Below are 12,289 nucleotides of genomic sequence, written 5' to 3'. Positions count from 1 at the left end.
GGTATTATGGATTTCTACCAAGGCTAAATAAGCTTATTGGTATGTGTTTTGTTGTCTTGCCAATATTGCTCTCAGTAGGAACAGAAACCACCCTGTCTGTGCACTGCAGTGCTGTTATTCTGTTATTCTGCATTGCTGCCAAAGCAGAACGATTTTGCCTTTATAACTATCTTCTCAGCCAATTTATGACTAAGATTGGAAATATTTTTTCCAACCACCAGGCAAGCTACTGAACCTAAACGTTCTGTTTGTAAGCTGTCTTAACTGTGTAATTATAATGAATCACAGAAAGTTTTCTCATTCAAATAGTGGCTGGATAGAAACTCTGAAGCAGTTCTTCAGTTTTGGGGTATTTATTCTCAACCACATAGTTGAGGTGATACTAGTGTTTGGTGAAGTTTGTTTATTAGCAGTCATTAACATTGGACCTATAGGCTGCTTCCTGCCTCACTGCCCTTTATATGATGCACTCCAAATAGTTACAGTAAATAGTTACAGTAAGCTACATTTGCAATTCAAATGTGAAGACCCATAAGGAAGCAGGTTTATGGTCTGCACTTTTGCCTTTAACCAGTTGTGTTGAAAAGGGCTCTTGCTTCAGACAGATAAGGAGCGATCACAGTCAGGCTTCATGACTTAGCATGAAACACAGACAAGGCAGTCATTCTCTCACTTCCTGTCTTGTACACGCGTGTGTATGTTGTGCCTGTGTGTCTGCAATGTGTTTTTGTGTTTGCATGTGTGTGTCAGCCTTACCTGACTTTTTTCTCAGATCAAACAATTCAGTTTTTAGAGACCTTTAGTTCTACTATACTAACTCAAGTTTCCTCCCAAAGAGTGGTGGAAGCCCACATTGACATCAAATGGTTTAAACTTGGTGGGAGAAGTCTGTACACAGAGCAGCCAAGGCAGAGGATTTTGAACATTTGTTTGAATCGACTGTATTTCTGAGAGGCATGTGAGACCCAGCTATGAAGGTCTAGATTATAAAGAGGCTCGGATGGACATGGAATACTGAAATGCTTCAGTGGGCTTGAAACCTCAGGTTTCAAGCTCACTGAAGGATTTCAAGCTCACTGTCTATGTCAGTGTTAGACTAGATTATTTTCCAGGCAGGATGCAAAGGCCCATACATAAATATACAGGGCTTCTAAAAGTTTCAATTGAAATCACTTGAAGACTTCTTCTCTTAGGGATCAGAGCTAGGTTGAGGAGCCCGCCACACCTTTACAGGTGTATGGAAAACACTGGTCTGGTCTAGGTGTAGGGATTAGTCTGGTCATGGTGATAGTGCTGTTGCATTAACAAAACAAAGACTAGCAGTGGCATCTCTCCATCAGATGGCTGTTAGAGATGTTTTGTCTAATTGAATAGCATTAAAGTTCCCCTGAAAAAGACACAGTATATTCCTGTTATGCAAGTCAGCGTGCCATAGGCCAACCACATCACATGTACAAAGTACTGTACTTCAGTAATGGTGGTAGTGGCAGTCAGCACAGTGGTCATCATCATGTTAGAATCACTTCCTTAGTCTTGTGACTGTCTCTGTTGTCTGTAGTTCCTTTTGTTGGTCAGACAGACAGACATACAGATGCTCAGACAGACACTCAGGCAGACAGATAGCAAAATCTGGGGCCTTGTTAAAAATGTTCCATTTGGTTCTGTGATGACGATGATGAGGGCATGTGACAATCCTTTTGCAGACATCCTCTCTGTGTACTTTGCCACTGTGGGTTTCATGCTGAAACGACCCATTTCTTAATTTGGTTCACACACAGAGCCAGCCCAATGCCACCCTCTTATGTTGCCTGATGCTGAATTGCTTCATGGCAACCTGTGTGCATACTCTCAATAGCAGGTAATGTGCTCTGACTGTATTGTTTGTGTTTATGTGCGTATTTACCTGCTCCATAATTGCTGTTTGTGGCCTGTTGCCATAGCGTAAGGGACATTTGTTGTTTATGAGTTATAGAAAGAGGCTATTTGCATTTAACTCACCTAGATAAACAGCTTCTGTGGCGGGGGCAGTTGACTAAACATTTCAATATGAAAATTTTCTCACTCAACAATAGAAAGCAGAGCTACCACATTTTGAAATTGAATGGCAATGAATAACAAATCATCAGGTAGCGTTCACTCTTTCTCTCCCTCTCCCTTTCCCCCTCTCTTGCTCACTTGGTTCGTTCTGTCTGTTATTCTTTTGCTCTCTTTTTATATTTCTATCTGTTCTTACTGTGCTGTATGATAAAAGCTTAATCTAGCTTCTCTCTCTCTCTCTGTATCGCTCTCCCCTCATTTCTCAGCTATCTTGCCACATCAGTGTTTTTTTTTACTTCACTTTTTTTCACATGTCAGCATGACAGCAGTGTGTGTTCGTGAGAGACAGAAATAGTGGCGTTTATTCATCTAGCTGCCTGTATGGGAAAAATGGTATGTTTGTGTGCATTTTTTTGTATTTGTGTGTGTGTGTTGGTTTATGTGGGGGGGTGTTATCATTCAGAATTAAACCCTGTAAATAAGATCAAGATGTTCTCTGGGACGAGCTTAGCCAGTGAGGTATGCTGCTCTGCTCAAAATGCGTGTGTGCTGGGAAAAAAAACATAAGGGATACAAATGGCAGAAAAACAAAGCCAGTTTACAAAACACCTTTCCATGACAGACTGACCAGACAAATCCAGGTGAAAGCTATGATCCCTTATTGATGTACCTTGTAAAATCAATATCAATCCATATAAATGAAGGGGAGGAGACAGGTTACATAAGGATTTTTAAGCTTTGATACAATTGAGACATAGATTGTGTATGTGTGCCATTCAGATGGTGAATGGGCAAGACAAAAGATTGAAGTGCTTTTGAATGGGTGTGGTAGTAGGTGCCAGGCGCACCGGCTTGTGTGTCAAGGACTGCAGTGCTGCTGGGTTTTTCATGCTCAACAGTTTCCTGTGTGTATCAAGAATGGGCCAACATCCCTGTGGAATGCTTTTGACTCCTTGTAAAATCCATGCCCCGATGAATTGAGACTGTTCTGGGAGAAAAAGGGGGTGCAAGTCAATATCAGGGAGGTGTTCCTAATGTTCTGTACACTAAGTGTAGGTTGCAGAAGCAGCTTCCACTTAGTGTTGCACTCTTGATTTAGGATGCATAGATTTATGATAGTCTATGATCTTTGTAGCTCTGTGGCTTATGGGCAGGCCTCTTCTCTCTCCTTTATTGGGAGGCCACTGCTTATGATAAGATGCAAATTGGGGCCTAGTAAAATCCTGCATGGATACCAATGCAAATTCAGTCGCCATACAAATATACAAGAATATATTACCCAATTTAGAGAAATAAAACCATCGCGCAGGAGGCGTTTTGATTCTGAGGCAATGGACTGTGTTGATAAATGTTTCCAAATTGGATCAGCTTATTATTTCACCCAAAGCATCTCTGACTAAACTAGATTGGATACAGAGGGGATTTTATTTGGGGCTGCTGCTTAGGTTGTTGAGAGATTTACTGCAGCTCTCTGTGAGGCCTGAGCAGAACACAGTACACTGCAGCACACTGGTCTCCCTCTGAAATCACTCTCTCCTGTCATCTGATTAACACCTTAAACTAACATATGTCTCCCTCCATGACACGCTTATTCAAGCCTGGCAATTTAGGAGCCCTGTCCACATATCTCTCCCCGTCTCCCTCTGCGGCCCTCCAGAATGGTGATTTGTTTACCATGGCAGTGTGAAGACATCTGGAGCCAAGGCAACAAATGAGATTATAGGCCATAGACTCCCGATCCTCAGGCCTTTCTCAAGCATCAAATCCCCTGCTGAACTAGTGAACTGAGATGGAGGAGACTCAGTTACTCTCCACTCCCTCCCTCGCCACCACTATAGTCCACCTCTCCCTCTTTCTTTTTACTGACTTCCCCTCACCATTATGGTTCGGGAGTCTATGGGCCATAATCTCATTTGTACCTGTTGCCTTGACTCTTGATGTCTTCGCACTGCCATGGTAAACAAATGTACGGCAACACTGTCCCAACTGGAAGTTCAACTGGAATTCCGTAACATATTATTGGGGGTAGAGGGCAGTGAGGATAGGGGGTAGGAGGTTGGTGGAAACTCCCCAGGCAGCCTCTCGAAGCCCTGGTGTACAGCCTGTCCAATGGCCCAACAATGCAGTTCACCTCCGTTCACTTCCCAGAGCCCTCACATAGTAGTGTAGTCATTAGCTAGAGGAAGCAGGGTCCCTGTACACAATGGGCATCGCTGACAATGAGGGGGAGGGCAGTAGCAGCAGCATTTGCTCCAGTTCTCTAAGGGGGAATTCTCCCACCACTCTACCCCTGGTTCCCTGGTAGAGCAGAGGCTTCTGGGCCCGTGCCAGGGAGCCGTGTTATATTTGAGCACCAAGGCGTCATCCGCCCAGTCGGACATCGACTGGGGAAGAGGTCATTCCCAAGCCTGGGCCCGTTTTAAAAATACAGCCAATTGTACTGCGGCTGGCCAGCTGGTTGTCGAGGCTTTGTTTAGCTAGGAACAGCTGTGTTCCACATCTGCGTGTTGGAGAGATGAGCGAATAGAGGAAGAGAACAGACTCTGTTCTGGGCCCGCTGCCACCAGGAAGTAGTGTGAGGTTTCTCAAGAAGGCGGCAGGAAAAAAACTCCCACTCGCAGCCAGACAAAATGAATGTAACTGTTGGGCCATCTTCCAAAGTGGAGCTGTCAGGAACGTAAATATTTGTTTAGTTACAAATAACTTTTCAGTGTCTAAACAGAGAGTGACAGAGTTTAATGGCTGACACGATGTAAGTGAATTACCTTTACCAATCCTAATGATTTATAATGGCTGGTTAGAACAAAGCACTGTGGCCTTACACACCATTCAAACCATTACACACACAGTACACACAATACACAATACAAAATGTAAAAGTACACCGAGTCACACACGGTCCCACACAGTCCCACACCGTTACCCAGGTGGGAGGGGAAAGTGTTGAAAAGGCAATTCATGCCAGCTGGCTGTGACTGAGTGTTCAGAGAGGGACAGGGTTACTTTCTGCTGAGCACTGGGAAACACAGTTTACATCCACCCCTACCCCTGAGACAAGATATACATCGTCCTCTAACATCAGGGCAGTGCTTGTGCCACCTGGATGGAGTTGTCATCATGGTAGTCCGTGTCGTTATTGCAGAAGATAGTGTTCCCAATACCTGTAATTTTCCATTGACTACCTGTGGTTCTGAGGTAAACCTAAATGTTTGAGGAAACAACAGACAGCCTCAACAACAGACTATAGATGACTCTTTCACGCCATCTCACTTTCGCTTTTTCAAATGGGAAGATTTTCATTTTTTACACACATCAATAGCAGAATATTAATGACCGGTATTTATATCTTGGTTTCTTCTCTTCTCTCCCCTCCAGCATTGGAAGATGTTGCGATTGCTGTTTCTGTGTCTGATTGTTACTCTGCGAGGAGCTGCTGGTACGTATCGCATGTTCTCACCTTCCCATAATGCTCTGGCAGCAGACACTGAGACACTGATGAAGATCTAATCACACAGATCAGCTTTCATTTGTTTTTATGCCCTGTATTTGTTCCACACGACAAATATACAATGTCTCTCTCTGAGTCCTATAGCTTCCAGAGATAGCAGAATATTAAGTGGAAAACTCCTTAGAAGAACCTAGGCTGATACTTAAGTATATTTTGAAGAAAGAATACATACGTATTACATAAACCACAGTTCAACATAAAGAAGATATGAACCTGTGTATGCTACAGTGTTTTACCATCTATCTAAAGGTATAGTTAGTTATTCCCACAAAACTCTGAAACTGGTAATATTACGATGGTAACCTTTACCATGAGCTAAATGCCCTAGCCACAGAGGTATAGAGTTCATGAGTGAGTATACCATTGAGTGGATGGCACCTCAATCATTCTGTATATCCCACAGCAGTAGTTCATAGGAGAGTAGCTCTGCTCCAGTACAGTGCAGAGATGTAACAAATGACCTTCGTGATGTACGGTAAGATGCTGCTGTGAGTTAATCTGGTTCCATCCTCCCCGTCTCTATTCCCATACAGCTTCCTCAGAGGAGGAGAGTGAAGGATCAGCAGACGCAGCAGGTATGGAATACATCTTCATCTGGAAACCAAAGGGGACAAAATCCCAAGTAGCATGAAATCAGGAGTATATGAAAAGTGTTTTTTAAAATGTTACAAAAGTGATGATTATGTTTAGGAGTACCGTGATGATCCGATAATGTTCCATGAGTAAACCTTCAAATGAAGCACAGCGATATAACTTCTGCTAATCTTTAAATGTAATACAAGCTACTTTATATTTATGCTGACTGGGCTTTTCCCTCTTCCTCTGTTCTGAATGTCCCACAGATGGAGATGATGAAGACCTAATCAAGCAAAACTGTGAGATTAACCCTTTAACTGTTAGAAATGTGATGGGCAAGCAGCCGTCAGCAGAGTGAGAGCACACCTCTGTTACACCACCGTTCCCCTCATCATTACCCCCAGAATGGAATCAATTATCTGTTGGGAGAACCCCCCCATGTATCCATCAAGCAGAAGTTAGACTAGACAGACACGTTGAGATCCCCCCTCCCCTCCGCCCTGTCAGGGCGCTAATCCACATTGGCATTCTCATTTTCTCTCGGCGTCGCTCGCTGCCACTCTTCATCTTCCCCATGATGTTGCTTTGATATAATTACAGTGCTGTTTAGGACAGGGAGGGCTGTCCCACAGGCAGGCAGGCAAGCCACATCTTCTGGAGAAACACCTTCTCTCAGCCAGGCCAGGAGTGGAGCTGCACTGCTGAAGCCCTCCTTTCTCCCCCTCATCAGAACCAAGGAGTGAATGTTGAATGACTAATGATTGGCTGGGAGTGAAATCGATCCAATCGAAATGATGATCTGTTAAATCTGCCATTTCTGTTCCTCCTCTGCCACGTTGATCAGACAGTGATAGAATTAGTCCACGAAGTCAGTGAGCAGATGAATGAATGTTTGTTTGTATGTGTCTGTACCGGTGATATCCTTCTGAATGGAAATGGAGGTCGGAGAATAATTCGGTGTGTTGTTGCCTGTTTTAGTGAGCCCAAATCGCAGGCAAGATTCCACGCTTATCAAACCTGAAACTGATGATACTGTGGACACAAACAAGGCAACAGGAGAAAAACAAGCGGAAGGTAGGAAAAACTTTGTTTCCAAATTGTTCTACTTTTACATTATGTAGAATTTAAGTAACCTTATTTCTGCATATCAGTAGGCCCATAGGTACCTTCTTACTTGATGAACTGTAATTGAAGTGTGCTATAAATCCATCTATAAGTAAATATTTTTGCAAAATCAAACTTCTTGGTATGTATGAACATTAGCCATGTCATGCAAAAATAATTGTGTTAATTAAGTTTGTACGTTCATTTTGTCTGTGTGTTGCAACCATCAAGTCCTTTTGTCGTGTGTTATCTGCTCTCAGATGGATTTACTACCATTGTCATCATCGTAGCCGTGAGTGTGGTGGCACTGTCAATCGCAGTGATAGTAGGTAAGGATTAAAAGTCAAGATAAGACTGAGACAATATCAGACCAGATATACAGGCTACGTGACTGGCAGACCTCTTTTCACACCTCACAACACAACACATTACAGGGCCTGTATCTGGCACATTATTACTGATGGTTTGATCAGGGAACAGATGTAGCAACCTTTAGAAAAGTGGTTTGTTGAAGTCATTGAGTTTGCAGGCCTTTGGCTGTTAGGCCCTTGAGTCAGGTACTTGACATGATTTACTCCAGTTCCAGGGTGTCATGTAAGCTCTAATACTAAGCAAATGTGAACTATTCTCCAGCGGTAAGGAGAAAACGGTGACCTTTTCCCTTTTCTGTTTGGTTTCAGCCATAGTGCTGGTCCGGCGCCGCATGCACAACCGACCACAAGGGTAAGGCCACACTTCTCCATTCACTCTGTTTGACTGAAAGTCTTACAATATGTTGTGCATATTAGATCTCAGTGTAACCTAACACCCCTAATTCCTCCATTGACACCATCATCCTGATAAAACCATCAGGGCTGCAATTTCTGTCCATGGGGGATTCCATTGAGCAGTTATGGAAATGTAGTTAAATGATCATTTTTAAAGCACGTTGAACTGTAAGTTTGTCTCTCCATGTTATTCCCCTTGTAGTGTTTACTTTCCCTAAGAGGAACAGGCTTGAGTGGGCCTTGCGATAATAGAGATAATAGAAATTAGTGTCTCTCAGAGAGATGTTCCACTTAGTCCCCCGCTACCTGACTGCCTGCCCGGCTGGAAGGGAGCGACAGAACCAGTCGAGTGAGTAACAGTCAGTCCATCCACCGCACCGCTGGCTTGGCAACACGCTCCGCTACGGCATCATGCCAGCATCATGTAAAACCAGACAAACTCTTGCTGAGGTTGCGAAACTCAATCAGGAGGGGCAGATCCACCCAGACGCTGAGCCGTCGAGCCCGTCTGGACTTGTGCTGCAATTACCTGCACAGCCTGAAGCCATCCAGCCCACTCCACTGCTCTACCTCGCCCCACCCTGTCAACTGTCAACAATAACGCAGAGAGAGCGGTCGGCCCTTCATGACCCCTACAGGGCAAGACCCAGCCTGCTCCTAGAGCCCAGAACAGGAATAACATGTCCATAGAAATCTAGAGTATAAAGCACATTGCACAGTGAGCAGTAAATCCCAGCTCTGTCTCTATGGTATGACGACATTATCTGACAACATTCAGAGCACAGAGAACAGCCTGAACCAGTTGAACAGACAGTGAGAGATAGTCATCATGTTAGTCATTCTCCTGGGGCCTCTGAGGGAGGAAGGGCGGGCGGTTCTAGCTGAGAGCTCTACCGGTCTCTTTCTCTTTTTTTCTTTCTTTCTCTGAGTCTGTCTTTGGGGTTGTGTAACTGTGCTGAGTGCTGTGGGCTGTGGGCTGGTGTTCTGCAAAGTAATCAGTTTCCTTTGTCCCATGCTAGCTGCTATGTGACCTAGCCAACGATAGAGGTTAGAGAGTTTACCTAGCACGTAGCCACCTCGGCACTATAGATCTGATGATGCAGGCTTAGAAAGAGAAAGGGGTTAAATTCCTCTGCAGGATTAACGCTGGGCTCCTAGGGCTGCAGTCAGCTCTGGCTGTGTTGTGTGTTGAGTGATAGGTGTGCTGAAAAGAGGCTTATTCGCACAGCAACCCCCGGCTTGTTGGATCAACAGGGAGGCTTGCCAGGGCCATAAGTCCCACCTGGGGAGAGGATGTGTGGAGGTAATGCAGTCGCCATGTAGCACACCAAACCCCTGCAGCGCGCTATAAACCGACATGCATTTCCTGGATTCCGACAAACAGGGGTTGTAGCTACCTGCTGTCCATGTGCAAACTCAAACAGGCTGTCTTATGGGAAGGATCTCAAAAATTGTAATCCCCAATTCTCCAAAACGTGTAATGTTTATATACTGTAGTCTGGACATCCAATGTTTCTGTAAAATGATGTATCCCCGTAAACTTATAACAAGGAAATAAATATCACTGACGTATAATTTTTTAAATATTTTATAGTAGTGAATTAATCATATTTCAGATGTGTAAAGTCCCACAGAGTTTTTTGGATTGGTATAATGCATTTCCCCCTCTTCTCTTCTCTCCTGTCCTTTCTTTAGGACCTACTCAGTGCCCGCAGAACAGGGAATGAAAGGAACGGTCTAACCACAGGATGAGCTCCAGTCCCATTGGACACCTGCAGGGGAGGACCAATGAACTGAGCTCTACAACATACTGCCCTTTGACCCAGGAAGGGTACACTTTCCACCCCAGCCTGCTCTTACTGAACCATTCCCTACTGCTCTCCTCTCTGAGACCATCTGTTACTGTGTCATGGGTGCCCTCCAAAGGAAACTTAGTTTCCTTTATTTGGTCTCTTGTTTGTTTCTGTCCCACATATCCCAAAGTATGTGTGTATATTTAAAAGGGCATTCTGCAGTTGCTGCTTTTGTCCAATGTTATATTTTACAAGAAAAACAAATATCCCGCTAGAAGTCATTTGCAATTGTTTCGACAGGTTTCTCCGCTCCGTCGCTAAACTAAACTGTATTCAGAGATGATTTGGTGCATTCAGAACAGGCTTTTTTGAATGAGAAAAGCGAGTTTAATCCACCCTAAACCAGTCCAGTCCTCACTAAATTTCCCTGTTCAGCTCTGTGACATATCCTGTCCTTGGCCTATTAGTGACAACAGCCAATACAGTTGAAAGATAAAGCTTGTTCTCCCGTCTTCTCAACCTCTGAAGGGGAAAAAGGAAAAGAAATGGGTGGAAAAAGCCAGAGGTCTGAGATGGAATTAATCAACCTTTGTGAATGATGATGTTTTCTTTTCAACATCCCCCTTCTCTTTTTCTTTTTGAAATGCTTCCTTTCAAAACGTCAACCACATCACTGATTGTAGATAGCTCTTGGATGGCTGAGGAATGTCTGATTTTAATGGTTTATAGTGCTGGGATGGGGGTATGGTGGGGAGAAATTGAGAGGATAGTGCGGGGGTTGGGGGGTGAGTGGGGAAATACCCACGATGCCCATGTTTCATTCATACTGAGTATAAGGCCACTCCACCATCGCTCCCTGGCTCTCTTTTCATTTAAATGGAAATCAATCGTGCCCCGTGAACAAAAGCTTTAGGGCCGAGGTGCTGGCTGGCTTATTTCTTACTCTGCATTACAGAGAAAGGACTTTTTTTGGGCAGTGGTCAGAGGAGAGGGGGAGTTGGACATGATGTGCTTTGGCATGACAGGGCTATTCATTTGTTGCGTTATCATGAGGGAACAAGGGTTGTTGTGAGTGTGTGCGAATTACACCCAAGATCAAGTAGTGTTGAAATCACTGGGTCTGTCAAAACAGCGTGCGCATTGTCTTTCTCCACTCAACCTTACCGCTGTGATGTCATCAGCTGGGGATGGGCTTGGCTGGGTTCCAGACTGTACAGAAACACCTGTGTTATTAGTGTCTCCATCACATTTTGTGTTCTCTGGTTCACTCAATCAGAATTGTCCCAATCTGTTTAAGTTGACGAAATTCAATTAGTAAACCGATTCTAAATGCATACAGTGTGGTATGTGTGTGTCTGCACTCTGCAGGTGTTTGCGTTTGGGGAGATTGTGTATGTGGGGTTTGTGTTTGGGGAGATTGTGTATGTGGGGTTTGTGTTTGGGGAGATTGTGTATGTGGGGTTTGATTGAAGCATCACAACTAGCCCAGTAAGCCTGAGATGTCATCTAGCTCTGACAGCATTTCAAAATGAGTATAATTTGACATACAGTAAAAGAACAAAATAACTTTCACTTTCTGTTTGTTTACTGACCACAGTCACATTCAAGAAAGCCTTTTTCCCGTACTCAGAAATACCCTTAGAAATTCCCTTCACCTACAAAGTAGACGTTGTGGTTACCAGTCAGCGACTAGTCTCACTATAAGATGAGGTTTGCATAGAACAGTTTTTCTTGTTTGCGATACAAAGTACATCTAAGAACCATTCAAGCAAGCATGTTGAATAAGCCATGAACCAAACAAAGTGCAAAAATCCTAAAAGAATTGGTTTGACCTGTGTAATGCTCTGTACATTCCGCTACACTCGCACATCTCCATGGCATTATGCTCCTTCAAAGCCACTTCATCTGTTGCATTGTTATTGTGAATGCATCAAAACTGATTGTCCTCCATTTATTTCTTCCAGGCCTTACATTGAAAAGGGGATGAAAAGGTCAAATATTGGAAAGAATATTGTATTTTCAAAAGAGCTCCATGGGCTTTTTCAGCTGTGCAAAAGTTTCTCAAGGCCCATTTTTCATCTAATCCTTTTCAAAAAAATTGTCAAGAGAAAGCATTACCGAGTTCAGCCAATCCCTGACACTGTCAGACATGGCTCTCCAAGAGCCCTTACCTATTACACAAAAGTCCTTACACCACCCCCGCTCCAAAAAAAACTGAATCTGGTTAGGGTTTAGATTTGTCATTTTTACAACAATGTTTCAGGATTGTGCATTCTGTCTTTTGATGAAAATAGGAAAATGATGCGTCCTCTGCACAGCAATACGTAATGCAAATGTGTACAGAAAAAATTATTTTAGCTTTGTGTATTATTATATTGTTTTTATGAGATGTCCTATTGTAAAGTCAATATTCAAATGATAATTTAGTCTTAATTTTTAAGCACACGTTTTCATCAGTACTCATAATCAATGCTGATAAACCCTGTACATTCTGATGTTTGCTC

This window comes from Salmo trutta, chromosome 37 (genome assembly GCF_901001165.1).
Source record: "Salmo trutta chromosome 37, fSalTru1.1, whole genome shotgun sequence".
Classification (NCBI taxonomy): Eukaryota; Metazoa; Chordata; class Actinopteri; order Salmoniformes; family Salmonidae; genus Salmo; species Salmo trutta.
Note: the sequence above shows the minus strand (reverse complement) of the source record.